The sequence below is a fragment of the Panthera leo genome, chromosome B1 (genome assembly GCF_018350215.1).
Source record: "Panthera leo isolate Ple1 chromosome B1, P.leo_Ple1_pat1.1, whole genome shotgun sequence".
NCBI classification, from domain to species: domain Eukaryota; kingdom Metazoa; phylum Chordata; class Mammalia; order Carnivora; family Felidae; genus Panthera; species Panthera leo.
The window spans coordinates 96,266,080-96,285,295 of record NC_056682.1 but is presented as its reverse complement, the minus strand read 5'-3'; the positions used below and the strand labels follow the sequence as shown (position 1 = coordinate 96,285,295).

The 19,216-nt window shown below is 38.1% G+C and overlaps 1 long non-coding RNA gene across 1 annotated transcript; it reads right to left on the bottom strand.

Moving 5' to 3' along the window:
• Positions 1-7,581: 7,581 nt before the first annotated feature.
• Positions 7,582-18,796, bottom strand: LOC122217868. The gene is made up of 4 exons (XR_006201720.1): positions 18,348-18,796; positions 13,255-13,324; positions 10,816-11,055; positions 7,582-7,659 (listed from the first exon to the last, which is right to left on the bottom strand). It is a non-coding gene; the product is annotated as an uncharacterized LOC122217868 (long non-coding RNA).
• Positions 18,797-19,216: the final 420 nt, after the last annotated feature.

Genomic DNA, 19,216 nt, shown 5'->3' with positions numbered 1-19,216 from the left:
AGTAAGAAGTTGCTATGGCCAAAGTCAAAGAGGCTGCTGCCTATGTTCTCCTCTAGGATTTTGATGGTTTCCTGTCTCATATTTAGGCCTTTCAACTGTTTTGAATTTATTTTTGTGTATGGTGTAAGAAAATGGTCCAGTTTCATTCTTTTACAGGTTGTCATCCAGTTTTCCCAATAGCATTTGTTGAAGAGATTGTCTTTTTTCCACTGGATATTCTTTCTTGCTTTGTCGAAAAGTAGTTGACCATGTAGTTGTGAGTCCACTTCTATATTTTCTATTCTGTTCTATTGATCTATGTGTCTCTTTTTGTGCCAGTACCATACTTTCTTGATGACTGCAGTCTTGTAATATAGCTTGAAGTCTGGAATTGTGATGACTCAAGCTTTGCTTTTCTTTTTCAAGATTGCTTTCACTATTTGAGGTCTTTTGAGGTTCCATACAAATTTTAGGATTGTTGGTTCTAGCTCTGTGAAAAATGCTGCAGTATTTTGATAGAGATTGCATTAAATGTCTGGATTGCTTTGTATAGACATTTTAACAGTGTTTGTTCTTCCGATCCATGAGCACGGAATGTTTTTCCATTTTTTTAAACAAAATTTTCATTTATTTATTTTGAGAGAGAGAGAGAGAGCATGTGAGCAAGTCAGGGAGAGGTGCAGAAAGAGAGAGAGGGAGAAAGAGAATCCCAAGCTGGCTCAGTGCTGTCAGCGTGAGCCTGATATGGGACTCCGTCCATGAACCACAAGATCATGACCCAAACCAAAATCAAGAGTCTGACACTCTACTGATTGTGCCATCCAGGAGCCCCTGTTTTTCCATTTCTTTGTGTCATCTGCAATTTCTATCATAAGTGTTCTCTAGTTTTCAGAGTACAGATCTTTTACCTCTTTGGTTAGGTTTATTCCTAGGTATCTTATGGTTTTGGTGCAATTGTAAATGGGATCAATTCCTTTATTTCTTTTTTTGCTGCTTCATTTTTGGTGTATAGAAGTGCAACAGATTTCTCTACATTGATTTTGTATCCTGTAGCTTTAATGAATTCATTTGTCAGTTCTAATAATTTTTTGATGGATTCTTTCGGGTTTTCTTGGTAGAGTATCATGTCATCTGCAAATAATGAAAGTTTGACTTCTTCCTTGCCAATTTGGATGCCTTTTGATTTTTGTTGTTGTTGTTGTTGTTGTTGTCTGATTGCTGAGGATAAGACTTCCAGTACTATGTTAAATAACAATGGTGAGAGTGGACATTCCTGTCTTGTTCCTCACTGTAGGGGAAAAGCTCTCAGTTTTCCCCTATTGAGGAGGATATTAGCTGTAGGTCTTTCATATATGGCCTTTATGATGTTGAGGTATTTTCCCTCTATCCCTACTTTGTTGAGGGTTTTTATCAAGAGTAGATGCTATGCTTTGTCAAATGCTTTCTGTATCTATTAAGAGGATCATATGGTTCTTATCCTTGATTTCATTAATGTGTTGTATCATGTTGATTGATTTGTGCATATTGAACTGCACTTGCAGCCCAGAAATAAATTCCACTTGATCATGGTGAATAGTTCCTTTAAAGTACTGTTTGATTCGATTTGCTAGTATTTTGTTAAGAACTTTTTCATCCATGTTCATCAGAGATATTGGTCTGTATTTCTCCTTTTTTAGTGGTGTCTTTGGGTTTAGAATCAAAGTAATGCTGACTTCATAGAATGAGTTTGGAAGCTTTCCTTCCATTTCTATTTTTTGGAACAGTTTGAGAAGAATAGGTGTTAACTATTCTTTAAATGCTTGGTAGAATTCCCCTGGGAAACCATCTGGCCCTGGACTTTTGTTTGTTGGGAGATTTTTGATTACTGATTCAATTTCCTTATTGGTTATAGGTCTGTTCAAATTTTCTATTTCTTCCTGTTTCAGTTTTTGTAGTTTATATGTTTCTAGGAGTTTGTTCATTTCTTCCAGATTCCCCAATTTGTCGGCATACAGTTTTTGATAATATTCTCTTATAATTGTATTTCTGTGGTGTTGGTTGTGATCTCTCCTCTCATTTGTGATTTTATTATCCTTTCACTTTTCTTTTTGACAAATCTGGCTAGGGGTTTATCAATTGTATCAATTCTTTCAAAGAACCAGCAACGAGTTTTGAGGATCTGTTCTGATGTTTTTGTTTTTGTTTTTTTCTATATCACTTATTTCTCCTCTAATCTTTATTATTTCACTTCTTCCACTGGCTTTAGGCTTCACTTGCTGTTCTTTTTCTAGACATTTTAGGTGTGCAGTTAGGTTGTGTATTTGAGATATTTCCTACTTCTTGAGGTAGGTAGTATTGCTATATACTTCCTTCTTATGACCACTTTTACTGCATCTCAAAGGTTTTGGGCTGTCATGTTTTCATTTTCATTTGTTTCCATGTTTTTATTTCTTCTTTAATTTCCTGGATGACCAATTCATTCTTTAGTAGGATGTTCTCTAACTTCCATGTATTTGTGGTCTTTCCAGTTTTTTTTTTTTCCTTGTGTTTGACATCAAGTTTCATTGCCTTGTGGTTGGTAAATATGCATGGTATGATCTCGATCTTTTTGTACTTATTGAGGCCGGATATATGACCTAGTATGTGATCTATTGTAGAGAATGTCCCATGTACAGTCGAGAAGAATGTTTATTCTGCTGCTTTAGGATGAAATGTTCTGAATGTATCTGTTAAATCCATTTGGTCCAGTGTGTCATTCAAAGCCATTTTTTCCTTGTTGGTTTTCTGCTTAGATGATCTGTCCAATGTTGTAAGTGAGTGTTAAAGTCCCCTACTATTATCGTATTATTATCAATGAGTTTTTATATTTTTATGTTTATATATTTGGGTGCCTCCGAGTGGGGGCATAAATATTTACCATTGTTAGATCTTGTTGATGGATAGATCCCTTTATTATGATATAGTGCCCTTCTTTATCTCTTGTTACAGTCTTTATTTTAAAGTTTAATTTGTCTGATATATGTATGGTTACTCCGGTTGTCTTTTGATATCCATTAGCATGATAGATGGTTCTCCATCCCCTCACTTTCAATCTGCAGGTGGCTTTAGGTCTAAAATGAGTCTCTTGTAGGTAGTATATAGATGGGTCTCTCTTTTTTTTTTAATCCATTCTGAGACTCAATGCCTTTTCAGTGGAGCATTTCATCCATTTACATTCAGAGTGATTATTGATAGATATGAATTTAGTGCCATGTATTCCCATTAAGTCATTGTTTCTAGAAATTTTTTCTGTTCTTTTCTAGTCTTTGTCAATTTTGGTCTTTCTTAACCACTCAAAGAGTCCCCTTTCATATTTCTTGCAGGGCTGGTTTAGTAGTCATTAACTCCTTTACCTTTTGTTTGTCTGGGAAACTCTTTATCTGTCTTTCTATTCTGAATGACAGCCTTGCTGGACAAATACTTTTGGCTGCATTTTTTTTTTCCCATTTAGCACAAATATAGCATGCCACTCCCTTCTGGCCTGCCAAGTTTCTGTGGATGGATCTGCTGCTAACCTTGTCTTTCTTTGGAAGTTGGAGATTTCTTTTCCTTTGCTCTTTCAGGAATTTTTTCTCTATCTCTGTATTTTGAAAATTTTCTGTGATATGTCTTGACATTGGCCTGCTTTTGTTGATTTAATGGAAGTTATATATGCTTCCTGGATTTAGATGTCTATTTCCATCCTCAGAGAGTTTTCAGCTATAATCGCCTCAAATACACCTTCTGACCCTTCCCTTCTCTTCTTCTGGGACTCTTATGATACGAATGTTATTATGCTTTAAGGAGTTGCTGAGTTCTCCCAGTCTACATTTGTGATCCAATATTTTTCTTTCCTTCTTCTTTTCAGCTTCATTATTTTCCATAATTTTATCTTCTATATAACTTATTTGTTCCTCTGCCTCTTTCATCCTTGTGGTCATTACTTCCAGTCAGTTTTGCATCTCGGTTATAGCATTTTTTATTTTGGCTTCATTTTTAGGTCTTTTGTCTTTGGGGTAACCTGGTGTCTTCTATGCATTTTACAAGCCCAGCTTGTATCCTTATTATTGTTATTTTAAATTCTGGATCAGGCATATTATTTATATCTGTTTTTATTAGATCCCTGGCCCTGAACTTTTCTTGTTCTTTCCTTTGGGATGAAATCCTATGTCTTGGCATTTTGTCTAGGTCTCTGTCTTCTTCTCTATGTTAGAAAATCCTATTATGTTTCCTCCTCTTGAGAGTAATGGCTTTATTAAGAAAAGGCCATATAGTGTCCACGGTCTGGTGCTTCTGGAGGGTCTCTATTATGTGTTGTGTGGACTCTGCTGCTGTGTTTTGGCTGCTCTTTCCCTCAGGTCAGCCTTCTGAAGAGTTTCTCCTTGCTTGCAGTGGGGGAGTGTTTGGACCTTGTACAAAGTGTGTTGACTTTTAACTATGCTCTGGTGTGCTCTGGTCTGCTTGTTAAAAGAGGCCTGATTATATCTCCATTAGAGCTGAAGCTTTGCAGTAATCTCTGGTCAGTAGACTTGATGGGTTCTGGGTGTTTGTGCTGGTCTTCTGGGGGAGGTACCCACTACTCTGGTCCTCAGGCACACCTGTCCTAGTAAAGAAGAACATGCAGAAGGCAGAAGGTTGGGATTTGGTGTGAGCAGCTCAGGCCACCAGTGTTGGCATTGTGCTGCTCCCTGAAGTCAGTCTGTGCTGATGGGCAGGGAAGTTCACACCCACAGTTGTCCAGGAAGCCCTCACAGAAGAGCAAAACTTCTCCCCTCATGTGTCCCAGGCATCCCTCAGATCCCTACCTTCACCTTGTCTGTGTCCAGGCCATTTGCCCACCTGGCAGTTCTGTGCTCCTGTGTTTTATCTCAGGCACACTGAGTTTCAAAACTCTAAATTTTAGGGACCTGGTGCAGTGCAAACACATTCTGATCCTGTGGGGGATGGTCTCGCTGCACTGGGGCTGGTGCTAGTGTTCCGGAATGGCAGTTGCACCAATGTTCAGGAGCTTGGAGTTTAAAGTGCAGCAAGACAGCAAGACACCCTCACCAGGTGTCTCTGCCTTTATGCTTAAGTGTGTGTTTGTGTGTGTGTGTGGGGGGGTGCGTTGAACACAACAGCACCTGCCAATTCTTTTGTCCCCTGAGAGGCAATGTTACCTCTCCCAGATACACTCCAAGGAGGGAAACTGTCTCTCCAAGTGGGTCCCAGGGGATCCTCATATTGTGCCGTTGCCCTCTCTCTCCACAGGCACACTGCAGCACCTTCCAGGCTCAATACCAACCATGGCATAGACTTTTAAAATTCCAGTCTTTGAGCTCTGCTGGTGTAAAACTCATAATAATCAGCCCCCCTCATTTTCCCAGTCAGTGGCTTTGGAGAAGTGTTTTTCTTGTGTGATCCCTTGTCTGCTTCTCTCTCTCTCCCTCATGCTGTCCCTCTCTGTCTCCATGATCAGGGTTCCCTCCCCTTTGCAGTATCCATGATCCTTTTGTCCCCTAAGTCATGTCTTTGCTCCTTTTACCTTCCATGATTTGGCCTCTTCTCTGCCTCTACTTGTGGAGTTTGTTTTGTCAGTCCACAGATCAATTTCTTGGGTGTTCAGAATGATTTCATAATTAACTAGTTGTGTTCAAGGGACTAGGCAAGCATAGGGTCATCCTATTACTCTGCCATCTTAACTCTCCTGGCAGGATTTTTAAAAATTTTTAATTTTATTGCCTTTTTTTCTTTAATAGAGGAAGGGGAGAGGGGCAGAGGGAGAGAGAATCCCAAGCAGACCTCACACTCATCATGGATCCGGTGACCCTGGGATCATGAACGGAGTCAAAATCAAGAGTCAGTCACTCAACTGACTGAGCCACACAGGCACCCCTCTTGGGAGGATTTTTAAAAAGTATGTTATACTGAATGTTTTTTTGAGTGAAGGTGCCACTTGAACAGAATTTTGAGATGAACATATGGCAGAAAGAATGGACAAGGACTTTTATAACAACTACATTTAAATAACAGGAAGGTTCCCTGTTGGAGTGGAGGGCCAGAACTGGCATATTGTATTAAGGGAGCAAGGAGAGTTTAAGCAGGATAAAGAACTAGTGAGGGGTTTTGATTTGAGCAGGCTTTGGAACTCATTGTGGGATCTTGGGAAGGAGATGGATCTTTGGAGAAGATGGCTGACATCACTGTGTTAAGAATCTTTTAGATGGAAAAGAATGAAAATCAGCAGCAAGGTAAGCACTCTGAAGGTAGAGCAATATTGTCAGAAAAGAAGATAAAAATTTAGAGGAGTAGGCAGAATGAGTGCATTACTCCAAAAACTCCCTGAATTCCCACTATAGCAAATGGTATCATCACCCTCAATGTCCTCACTATCATCAACATAAATACCATTATTAAGCACAACAATAACAACCATAGTAACATTGGCTATGTTATCAGAGTCTGCCAGGTGCATGACACTAGCCAGGGCTACAAACATAAGTTTAAGACTCTGCTTTCAAAGTGTCTAGAAAAGCCTTTAGACACTCCTATCCTTTTTTATCCTGTTCTCTGATGCCAGACTCTCCTTTTGTGAATGGCACTTTAATCATGTCACATGTTGCTGAAAAGAAACACCCTAGTATTTAGGCCTTCCAAATTGGGAACTTAATATATTTTTAAAATAATTTTATTTCTTTTTAGAATAGGCATTAGCTTCACATGGCCCAAAATTTATATTGATTATGTGGAGAAAAGTCTTCCTTCCCATTTGCGTCTCCCACTTCCCACATTTACTTCCTATGTACACTTTAAGAGGGCTTTTCAAAGGGTTTCTAAAGATAAAATAAAAATTTTATTTTATTTTTTCTAGAGCAGTTGTAGGTTTACAATAAAATACAGAGATTTCCCATACCCCCCCATGCCCACACACATGTATAGCCTCCACCATCATCAACATCACTCACCAGAATGGTACATTTTTTTTTTAATTTTTTTTTTAACATTTATTTATTTTTGAGACAGAGAGAGGCAGAGCATGAACAGGGGAGGGGCAGAGAGAGAGGGAGACACAGAATCTGAAACAGGCTCCAGGCTCTGAGCTGTCAGCACAGAGCCCAACGCGGGGCTCGAACTCACGGACCGTGAGATCATGGCCTGAGCCGAAGTCGGACGCTTAACCGACCGAGCCACCCAGGCGCCCCAGAATGGTACATTTTTTACCAAGGATGAGCTTACATTGACACATCAAAATCACCCAAAGTTCATAGTTTACCCCAGAGTTCACTTTTGGTGTGTATGTTCTATGGGTTTGGACAAAGGTATAATGACATGCATCCATCATTATCATATCATACAGAATGTTTTCACTGCCTGAAAATTCTCTGTGCTCTGCCTATTAATTCCTCCCCAATCCATGATAACCACTGATCTTTTTATGGTCTCCATAGTTTTGCCTTTACCAGAATGTCATATAGTTGAATGATACAGTATGTAATTGCCTTTTTTTTTTTAACTTAGTAATATACATTTAAGTTTCCTCCATGTCTTTTCATGGGTTGATAGCTCATTTATTTTTAGCACTGAATAATATTCCATTGCCTGGATGTACCACAGTTTATCTGCTCACCTACTGAAGGAGATCTCAGTTACTTCCAAGTTTTGGCAATCATGAATAAAGCTGCATGAACGTCCGTGTGCAGGTTTCTGTGTGGACATAAATTTTCAACTCTAAGTACCAAAGGTTGTGATTTTTGGATTATATGGTGAGAGTATGTTTAGTTTTCTAAGCAACTGCCGAACTATCTTCCAATGTGGCTGTAGCATTTCAAATTCCCATCAGCAATGAACAAGAGATCCTGTTGTTTCACATCCTCACAAGCATCTGGTGTTGACAGTCTTCTGCATTTTGGTAGTATGTAATGTGTCTCTCATCCTAATAGGTGTGTTGTGGTATCTCATTGTTGTTTCAATTTGCTAACCATGCCTTTTTAATTTTCCCCACACCACTAGCAGTTTTCTCAGTGGATCATCCCAATTCTCCAAATATGCCTTTGTTGATCTTCTGGCCTAAAATGCCTTCCTTGGCCTAAAATGCCCTCCTCCCCCTAATCTAAATCTATTAATTCAAGAAATGTCATGGATTTCTCAAACAAGCATACATTTTTTTTGTGATTTGGGGACTAATAAACAGAAAAGGGTAAAAAAGGAAAGAAACTACCATCTATATTTTGAGCCCAGAAGTCAGAGGGGAGACACTGAAATGTTTTTGTTATTATTTAGTAGACCTCTTTTTCACGCTTATTTAAAAACAAAACAAAGTAGTAAAAGCCCAATACTTTTTGAAAAAGACTGTATACAATGTTAAGACTTTAAGACCATACTCTTAACACCATAAGTGTATGCTCAGAAAGAGTAATTTCAGTTTGATTTATCTGACCATATTTGGTGAATCCCATTCCCTCGGGAGGAGCAGCTATCAAAATGATCTAATTCATAATAACATTAAGAATGTTCTGGCACCCTGAGAAGGAGGATTACTATGTGCAAAAGAGCTCTCCAGTGAAGGTGGGAGAGGAGCATGGCCCCTCTTTTCCTTCCCAGATGCCCCTCAGGTTACCCGTGACTCATTATTTAACAGAGGTTTCAAGAAATGCCTCATGTTAAGATGTCTGTCACCCAAATGATAACCTCTAGAGAGCCTGGGACTGGTTAGGTAAGTCACTTTTGTGGATAATATTCTCACCCTAAAAACTGAAAAGTGCTAAGAATTATCTTTCAGATATAACTCACTAGCTTGGAAGACTGTACAGATGCATTTATATGAAGATTACATTTGGTTCAAGGACTCCCCAAAATATCAACATATATTTAAAAATTTTTATTTCTCTTCATTCTATAGAGGAATTGTGGTATCGTACAAGGATTTTAACCTTATGCTAAATGGAAAATTAAAAAAAACACGCAAAATGTTTAAAGATAGGATAGCATGCAGATTTATAGGTCATAAAATAGAATATGGTTATTAAAATTGGACTGCAAAGTTTTTTGAGCTGCTTAATAGCCAAGGTAAAAATAAAAACATGATAGGTTAAAACTTCACATTCCATTAAAACAAATTTCAATTTCTGTTATTCTATAATTCTGTTATTTAGGTCTATAATATAGACCTCTGTGTGGGTTTTCATGTATAAGCAGTGACACATGAATATCTTTAACAACATTCCCTCAATAAATGCAGTAGTAGGTTCTGTCTGTAGTTTCTTCTACTATTCTTCTAGGTTAAACAAAGGTGTGACAGTACATAATTCAAAAAGGTGATCTGAAGGAAGACAATAGGTTCCATATGCAACCCTGTGATAATCCAGGGAATAAAAATGAGATAGCTAAAGAAATGGAGTAACTGTTTGTTTTTTAAGATTTACTTCTTATAGGTTTCCTTCAATTGGACTTGTGATAAAAGTTGATCACAAGTCAACTTGATGGATGTGTTAATTAACTAGATTGGGGACTCCTTCATGTCAAATCACCCCAAAGAACATTATAAATATCTTACAGTTTTATATGTCAATTATACCTCAATAAAACTAAAGTTTTTTAAAAAGTTGAGCAGACCAGAATTTAATACATAAAATGTTGTGTGGCCTGACGTTCAGATATTCTCTGTAGTATAAGAGAAGATCCAGAGACTTTCAAAATCAATCAAAAAATGAAAGGGGTGGTAACCTTTAGAAAATCTGAGGGCCCAGTATCATGAGCATACTTCTTTTTTTATTGAAATATAGTTGACACACAATGTTACATTAGTTTCAGGTGTACCACATAGTAATTCAGCAACTGTAGGAGTTATGCTATGCTCACCACAAGTGTAGCTAGCTGCCATCTGTCACCATATAACACTATTACAATATCTCATGAGCATATTTTTTTTTTTTTTTTCAACGTTTTTTATTTACTTTTGGGACAGAGAGAGACAGAGCATGAACGGGGGAGGGGCAGAGAGAGAGGGAGACACAGAATCGGAAACGGGCTCCAGGCTCCGAGCCATCAGCCCAGAGCCCGACGCGGGGCTCGAACTCACGGACCGCGAGATCGTGACCTGGCTGAAGTCGGACGCTCAACCGACTGCGCCACCCAGGCGCCCCTCATGAGCATATTTTTATTGCAACTTCCAGAAAGCCCAAACCAACATAACTGAAAGACCTAGATAATTTATTTTAATATTTCTTATTTCCTAAAAATTTATTTAAAGCTGTATTTCATTCTAAGTAATGCAAGATGAATTTCATAGATTTTGGCATATAGTGTATGAATTATCACTTGAAACCCTTATATTTAGTAATATTTTTCAGTTTCTAAATATGTGAAAATTTTAAAAGGTATCCTTTGGTTTTTAACTTCTAAGTTTATTGTATTACAGTAAGTAGTTTAGTCTACATAAGAATCCTTCAGAATTATTTAGATTTCCTTTTGACCTAATACATGAATTGTTTTTGTAAATTTCTCATGTCTGAAAAAGAAAGTGTATTCTCTGTTGGATGTAGAGTTTTATACAATAGCTTGAGCATATTAAATGCACTGTTCAGGTTTTAGATATAGGAGCTGTGTAGAACTTTAGATGCCACTTCAAGGAGAAAGCTATGGATGAGTAAATTTTGAATTGATTGAATTTAAACCAAACATACTTTTCTGGAGTTGACTAAGATTATGTTTTCAGCCACCAGGGGTGTATTTGTTTATCTATTACTGCATAATAAATCATCCCCAAAGTTAATGGCTGAAAACACCATCGTTCATTTGCTCAATTTCTATGGGTTGGCAATGGGCAGGGCTTACCTGGATTGGTTTTTCTGCCATTCTTACCTGGGGTTGCTTATGCAGCTGTAGTAATCTGGGGATTGCCGGTGGCTGGACCATCCAAGATGGCTTCACTCACATGTCTGGTGCCTCCGATGGGATGGGTGGCCTCTCTATCCACAAGTCTTTCATTCTGGTCTTCTTCACATGAGAGTGGAAGCTTTCCAAGAGGATAAGACCAGAAGCTGCGATGCCCCTTGGGTCCAGGCTCAGAAGTTGCATGCATTTCTACCACATTCTTGATGGCTAAAGCAAGTCACAGGGTCATTCCAGATTCAAAAGGCAGGGAAATAAATTTCACCTCTCGATGTGAGAAGCTACAAAGAATTTGGGGCAATTTTGCATCCATCACAAAGGGAAATATAGTTTAAAATGAAGATTTGAGTTGGGCTATAGGAAAGGGAAATTCTGTATATTGTATTCTTGAGCACATGGTTTGAATATATACCTGCTCCATATGGTTGCAAAGGGGCTATGTTGAATAAAGTTTTCATGTCCTTGTGAAGGATGTTCCAAAAGGACTGAGGGCTTCCAGACAGGATGTTTGCCTGACTCTTTCCAGTGAATTATTTCTTGGCTGCTGCAGCATCCTGGTGGATGCCAAGTAAGAAACTCATTTTTAGAGCCCCATAAACTTAGGTCCTGCTTTGATGAGGAGACATATAAAGAGTGTGACTTTTGAATAGACTAAGGCCATAATTTATCTAAGGCCTAAATGGGTAAAACTTTTATGAAATTCTCCCTTCATTATGTGAAGTTCATGGTACATGACTTGTTTCTGCAAGATAGGCCTTGGCTGAACTTAACTGTAAGGGAAGTTCCGGTGACTGCAAAGTTAATTTTCAGAAACAAAGCCAGTTGGGAGGAGAATTTTGAATTCTTTTATTTTAAATACCATATCCAGAACGAAATTGGACAGGGTGAAGTTGGAGTTTATAACATTCTCTGAAAAATCAGCACCTAAGAGTTTGGAGTTTACACACTCAGTCTTATGATCTCACCAGGACAGTAAAAGTCTATGCTCCTAGGAATGAAGGCAGGGGAAGATTTCTCCATTAGAAAAATGCTATTTTGTCCTTTTCCTCTTTTGGAGTTGCCTCACTTTCTCTTCTAACAAATCAGATCAGCCCTGTCCTCTCCAGGGTTCTCAGGGGAGTTACATCTGGTGTGCGGAATGGATTTGGATCCCCTAATCTGCTGCTGACCTCCTTTCTGCCAACTGAGTTAGACAGTTGTGATCACTGAACAGTGTAGTAGGCAAAGGAAGCAATCATTTGATAGTACACCACTCTAACTTTCATCCTGACTACCAACAGATACATTTACAGTACTATTTGCAACAATGAAAAGTTCTGTATCCTTGATGGGTCCACTGGAATGTTCCATCCTGTTCTTTCCTAATGATGAAGAAACTCACCATTAAGTTTTGTGATTTACTTGAAAACTCTCACTAGGACTCAGATTCCTGTTTTGACTTATAAGGCAGTGTATGTTTGTCATGCTTGGAGTACCCTGGTGAGTATGCAGACTGTGATGTTATTTTTTCAGAGTGCAAACTGTTTTCCACCTGACCATGGCCCGTGCTTTGTTTCCCACTGGGGCCTGGTCAGGCAAGCTGTGTGTACACTTCTTGAGAAGGCTGATTGTTGTGAAAACCTTTGCCACATAAACAGAAACAAGGCATTGGCTCATTTAGATACAATCGCCAGCAACTTTTCTCTTATAACCTCTGGAACACAATTGCATCAGTTCAGACATGTGACTGGGAAGAAGTATCAGCTCAAAGACCATCTGGTTAAGAATGAGGAGTACTTCCCAGGTTGGCAGATGGCAAAATGCCAAAATTCCCAAGCACATCTGCCTTGGTCCCTAATTCCTAAAAGATTCACAAGCTGAGGAGTTCTGACCCAGCCTCATAAAGGTGGGTTTGCCCTGGAAGAATTTGCCACGATTCTTTTGGAGCACCCTCAGGGGCTTTTGTATTTCTGGAGCTAACCTAATGAGTAAGTGTTGCTTTAAGACACATCTAAATTAGTTAAAATTCATTCATTCATTCATTCATTCAATTTATATTTATGAGCAGATATTGTCCTAAGGCTAGATTCACAAAGATAGACCCAATTTCTGCCCCTAACAGTTCATGCGACAGAGTGAGGATCTAAGAGAGGGAGGGATGGGACATATAGATGTTGACAATACAGAACCCCTTCCTCTATCTTTTTTAAATGTGAAATATGCTTTGTCATGCTATGTTAAGTAAAAGTTTAATTGCTTCATTTGTTGAATCAGCAAACATTTATTGAATGCCTGCTTTGTGCCAGGCCATGTTCCAGGTGCTATGGCTTTAAGGGAGTCCATTTAAGGAACAGCCTGAGATAATGTTAGGAAGATCAGAGAAGCACCCTCCCTTATTCTCCCTTCACCCTTCTCCAACTGCCCTCTCACCTCATCTTCTGAGGCAGCAACAACTTCTAATCCTTTTTGGGTCCAAGGGAGGGCATCCCCTCAAAAGGAACTTTGAAAGTAATCAGATATACAATGTAAATATCACCTTTAACCATGCCAATCATTTGTCTCCCCTGGACTTTCTTTAAATACACATGCAGGTTTACTCATGGCAGTGAGGCAGCACTGAAGAAGGGAGAAATAGGACAGCCAGAGTATGGTAACTTTGCCAGTGACTGACTGCTTGCATCTCTGTTGAGTAATCCTCTTTAGTAAATGCAAGCTGAGACTCAAAAATGAATGGAGGCTACCGAGGGTAGTGACAGGTATGTCCCAGGTGATGGCAGGGTCTTATCTCCTTCCCCATCTGATACTCAGCAAAGATATCTGTACAAATAGTCCCATGATGCATTTGACCAAACAGTTTTCTCCCCCCGATACTTTAGTACACTGAATCATATAGAAAAAGGGATAAATTATTTGGATAAACATAGATACTTCTTCTAGGCACTAAGGGGCTGTTTGAAATCATTATATAAAAAATCAGGCTTGAAGTAGTTAAAAAAAAAGAGGTAGATTTTATCTGTAATATGAAAATATTTCCAAAATGTGTAAATGGGTTAGACAAGTTGCAAAATAACATATAGTAGGATGAAGTCATTTATATTAAAAAAAGGGGGGGGAGGAACAATGATAATGGCTAATATTGTATAGTGCTTATTACGTGCCAGACACTGTTCCAAGTGTTTCATGAGATTAACTCATTTGATCCTCAAAATGATGCCATGAATTAGGTACTGTTATTATTTCCATAATACAGATTTGAAAACTGAGGCATGGAGAAGTTGAGTGTCTTGCCTAAAGTCACACAGCTAGGATTTAAACTGAGGCAGTCAGTCTGCAGATTCTGGAACTTAAGCTTTGCGATATTTCTACAGGTACAGCCATAGACATAGAAAATGCTTAGAAGAAAGGATAGAGAGTTACACACCAAATGGAAAATTATGGTTGTCTTTGGAGAAGAACCAAGAATTGGAGGTGGGGCAGGGTCAATTTAAATATTCTCTTAGCTGAAATGTTTGAAGGTCAACCCCCCCCCCCTCCCCCGCCAAAAGAGAAAGACTGCATGTTACTGCTGTTAAATTATTTACTTTTTTAAAGATTCTATGTTTAAGAAATCTCTCCACTCAACATGGGGGTTGAACTCATGACCTCTAGATCAAGAGTCACATGCTCTACAACTGAGCCAGGCAGGCACCCCCTGTTAAATTTATTTCCAGATAATTTTTTAAATATTAAAAAAATCAAACTTGGGGTCAATATAAGTGATTTTGAATAAAATTGGTAGATTATGCTCTTTTCCTAAATTTCACATTGATTTTGATATCGAGAGCAGAAGAATTAATTGTGTTCATCTTTCCTCTTGTTCTGTCTCATGACTTCTGATGAAATCTTATTTCAGAGATTAGATGAAAAGTTATGTCAGATTTTATCTGGAACAATGGAAGGCATATTGGTAAAAGTATTACATTTCATGGCTAAAATGTTTTTCAAGTTCAGAAACTAAAGCCCACATGACCATATCAGATCAAGTATTAGGTACTGAATCAAGTTAAGGAGGGGGATTTGTCACAAAATTGAAAAATTTTAAAGTTTCATATGTACTAATAATTGGGAAATTGTAGTGTATTAGGCTAATATAGAGATTTCTCTCTCGATAGGAGATAGGTAGATAGATAATGAAAGAATAATTTATTTTAAGGAATTGTCTCAAACAACTGTGGGGGCTGGCGATTCTGAAATCTGTAGGGCTGACAGGCTGGAAATTCAGGTAAGAGTGGATGTTAGTCTTGAATCCAATATCTACAGGGCAGGTTAGCACATGGAAAACTGGAAGGGTTTCTCTGTTGCAGTTTGGAGGCAGAACTGCTTCTTGTTTTGGAAACCTGTTTTTGCTGTTAAGGTCTTCAATTGACTGGATGAGAGCCACCCATATTATAAGAGTAATCTGTTTTTACTTAAAGTCAACCAATTGCAAATGTTAATCACATACTTTCGCAGCATCATCTACACTAGTGTTTGACCAGACAACCAGACCCCATAGACTAGCCAAGTTGACACATAGTTAACCATTATGAGTAAATTCCAATTTGAACTGAATTCTGACTGCTCAAGAATATATATGTTAGAGATAATGTGAGTCTAGTGATTTTTTTCATTTAGGATGTCTGGAAGTTTGAATTTACTTTAAGAGACTCAGTCATTTGGAGAAAATCTTTGAATAGTACTTTTGCAATACATTTAAGCTGTTCTAATCACTATTTTTGCTTAACCCAAGTTGAGTTGTGAGATGATTCTGAATTATTTCATGGCAGTTGAGATAAGGTTAACTAAAAAATTCACACAAATCTGTGAAGCTATACAGCAAATACATTGGTGAACTCATTGTAGTATAGCATTTTCAATTTTGTTCCTAAAGATAGTTAACTTATGCGCAAAGTGCTTATTGTTCTTCAGTGAAGGTGGTCAATAATGAGAGGTGTTTTCATGTTAATATAATCACTCAGTTCTGTCTCTGACATCTCATCTAATAAAGTCATGCAAATAATTTCAGGATCACCTCCAGTCCACGAATTTTAAATTCTTTTGTTAAAAAATTTTTTTTTTCATGTTTATTTTTGAAAGAGAGAGAGGGAGAGAGAGAGCGAGCAGAGGAGGGGCAGAGAGAGAGACACACAGAATCTGAAGCAGGTTCCAGGCTCTGAGCTGTCAGCACAGAGCTTGACGTGGGACTCAATCCTAAGACCCTGGGATCATGATCTGAGCTGAAATCAAGAGTTGGACACTGAACTGACAGTTACCCAGGTGCCCCTATTGATGAACTTTAATATTACATTGATGCTCTGTTACTAAATGTAATACTTTGTTACTAATAGATAAATTGTGGGAAAACTAGTAAACATTTTTCAGATTTAGGACTATAGGTTTAATTAACAAAGGGTTATTCAGATTTTTACTTTAAATAAAATTATATACAACCTAAAGATACTTAAAATGTCTTTCTATGACTGCAAAGTAGAAGAAGGGAATATAGTACATGTCATAGAGTTGGTGGTGGCCTTTATCTTATTTTTCACCTGCGAGGTATTATTGGTTCCTTTCACAATTGAGGAAAATTAGGCTCAGAGAAGTTCAGAAACTTGTTCAAGGTCACCAGAAAGCAGAACTCCTTCAAGGCCTAAACTCCTTCCACTACAGACACAGCCTAAATAGAGAAGGAATTAAAATGCTTGCTCCTGCATTTCTTATATAAGAAAGGTGATTTGTTCCTATCTTATCTTGCATTTGTCTCCGTTCTCACTGTTGGCAGAGGTTTTAAGGACAAAGGTCTTTCTCTAAAAATAAGGCATTTCTTCCTAGGCAAGTGCAGCAGGTTGGACTATTTTCATTATATTTTTATTACATTGCAATTTGTCTTTGGCAAGACCAATTTAACTCGCCTTTTTCTAAATTACCACTGGAATAGGCCAGCAACTGCAATGAGTACTTCTGTAATGGGAATGGTAGGAAGAGAGGTGGGGTCAGGGGGGTCCACAGTGGAGGGAGCAAAGGACTTCCCTGGGTGGAATTTCAAAAGAGTTGATGAATGGTTTTAGTTATAGGGCAAAAAAAAAATGGAAGTCCTCTCCTTTTCTCTCCTTTTTCTTTTGGTCACCCCTTTGAAGAAGCCTATAAGCTATAGCTGCTGCAAAACAATGTTGATTAGATAGGCACTTAGGTCAGGGTCATACTGTGGAGCTTGCACCTTCATCCACTTGTGCCATGAAGATAAATCTGTAGTTTACAGTCCTAGAGTAAGTATTGCTAGATATTTTTAAGATTGCATAGCTCTGCCCTTGAACTGTATTCATAAAGTGAAAGAGTTGTGGAGATCATCTAGTCCAGTGGTTTCCCAACATTTTTTCTGTAGCACAAGGACTTCAAATTCTTACTTGCAAGCCCAGTAAGCAAAACTAAGAAGAGGTGCTACTCTGATGCAGTTCCTAGGCTCTCTTCCAGGTCTCTAAAATGTTTCCTTGGAGCCCCCATTTTAAAATTTCTGGTATTAGTCAACCCTCTAGTTTTACAAATTTAAGAAAAAAACATTTTGAACAAATACTATGTGTCCGGCACTGTACTAATAAGTTTGGGGAAATTGTGGCCTAAAATAGGAGTATGTTCTGGTTCCTGGTTTATTAGGGGAGACAGATGATTGCAACACAATGGTAAATCAGTGATAACAAATGTACCTGTGATATTATGGAGTCATGGAATGGGGGGCTCCCTAATTCACTCTGGGGGAACTGAGTTGAGACTGAGCCTGAGTCTCTAAGACTGAACAAATTATCCAGGAGGGCAGTTAATTTGGGAAGGTATGGAGGACAGTATAATTCAGACTGAAGAATGGAGTGGGTAAGTAGCTAGGGGCATATTCTGGAAGATACAAGTTGTTTTATGTAATAGTGCTGTGGGAATTGATGAAGAGGACATAAGCCTTGATTCTTTAGAAAATAGGGAGCCACTGAAGGCCTCAAGTGAGGTCAAGTTTACATTTTAAATTGCCAACAGGGACTATGAGTTTGATGAGAACAAGGGAGGATGGAAGATAAATTAGGAGAGTATAGCACCGACAGAGAACCTAAGAGTAAATGTAAGTTTGGGGCGGGGGGTATGATGCATTCATTTTTGAGGTTCTAGGTAGAGGTGTCCAGCATGACTGCATGGTATCTCTAGTCAGAAGACTTGAATAGACTGTGATCCTATATATAGAAAGGGACTGGAGAGATGCAGGAAAAAGTCAACTTTGCTTAATTCTTGATTTTTGGTTATTTTCTTAATCCTTTTCTATACTGAGCATATATTACTTTTATGACCAGGCAAAAGCATAGCTTAGTTTTAAAATTCTGTTGACTTAGCTTCCAAACTTTGCTATTTTCTTTAACCAGATTGGCACCACACTATATGGAATATCTTGCCACTAAAATTTGTATTTGGAAATGATACTATGTAGCCATTAAGATCATGCTTTTAAAAATAAATATGCAAATATTTACCAGTCTTCTTACACCAAACTTCATGATTTGGTTTATTTAGTTGGGTCCTATGCAGATACAGTGATGGAAAAATCTCGAGAATAAACCAGAGTGTTCACAGCATGTCAACTGCTCTCTTGAATGGAGAAATCACAGGCAGTCCAAATGTTCTCTCAATCACTAGTGATGGTAGAAAAAAATGCGAAGCTGAAATCTAGCCCAGGGTCTCCTCAAAGTCTGACTCACAGGAGTGTGGTTAGAAGATACAGCCTTTTCTGACATTGCCTGGGAATGATGAGTCTTGCCTAAAAACAGTAAAGAAAAATTGGGTGGTGTTCATTTGAACTTTCTTCCTACAACAAATAGATCATAATCTGTTATTAGAATCTACCAAATTGAGGGCTGACCTTAATGGAACACACATATTCAAAAGCTATCTTTGAGCATTTGCTACATTTAACTCACTAGAGCAAAAGAACCATCATTATAATATGAAATGAGTCATTTTTATTATGCTCAAAGCAACTTATAAACTTTATTATTACCAGCTTATTCTGGCTCATAAAAAACTCTGTAAGGTAATACACTGTGTTAACATGCCAACAGCATACATTTTTAGCAACTGGCTGCACTTCCCAGTTACTAACAGAAGTAAATGGAATACGTGGGTAAGGAGAGTCTGATTCAAGTTTTCTAGAGAACAATTTTCTCCAGTACTGGTTCAATATACTAACTTTAGCTTTCAGATTATACGTAGAGGTCGGTGTAAGTGTTGGAGTCTGCAGATTTCAAAAAAGGCAGGTAGAATTATTGTGAGGAAAACATGACGTAGACTTCACTAATGTCAAGTTGTTTTTTTTTTTTTTAATGTTTTATTTTTGAGATATAAG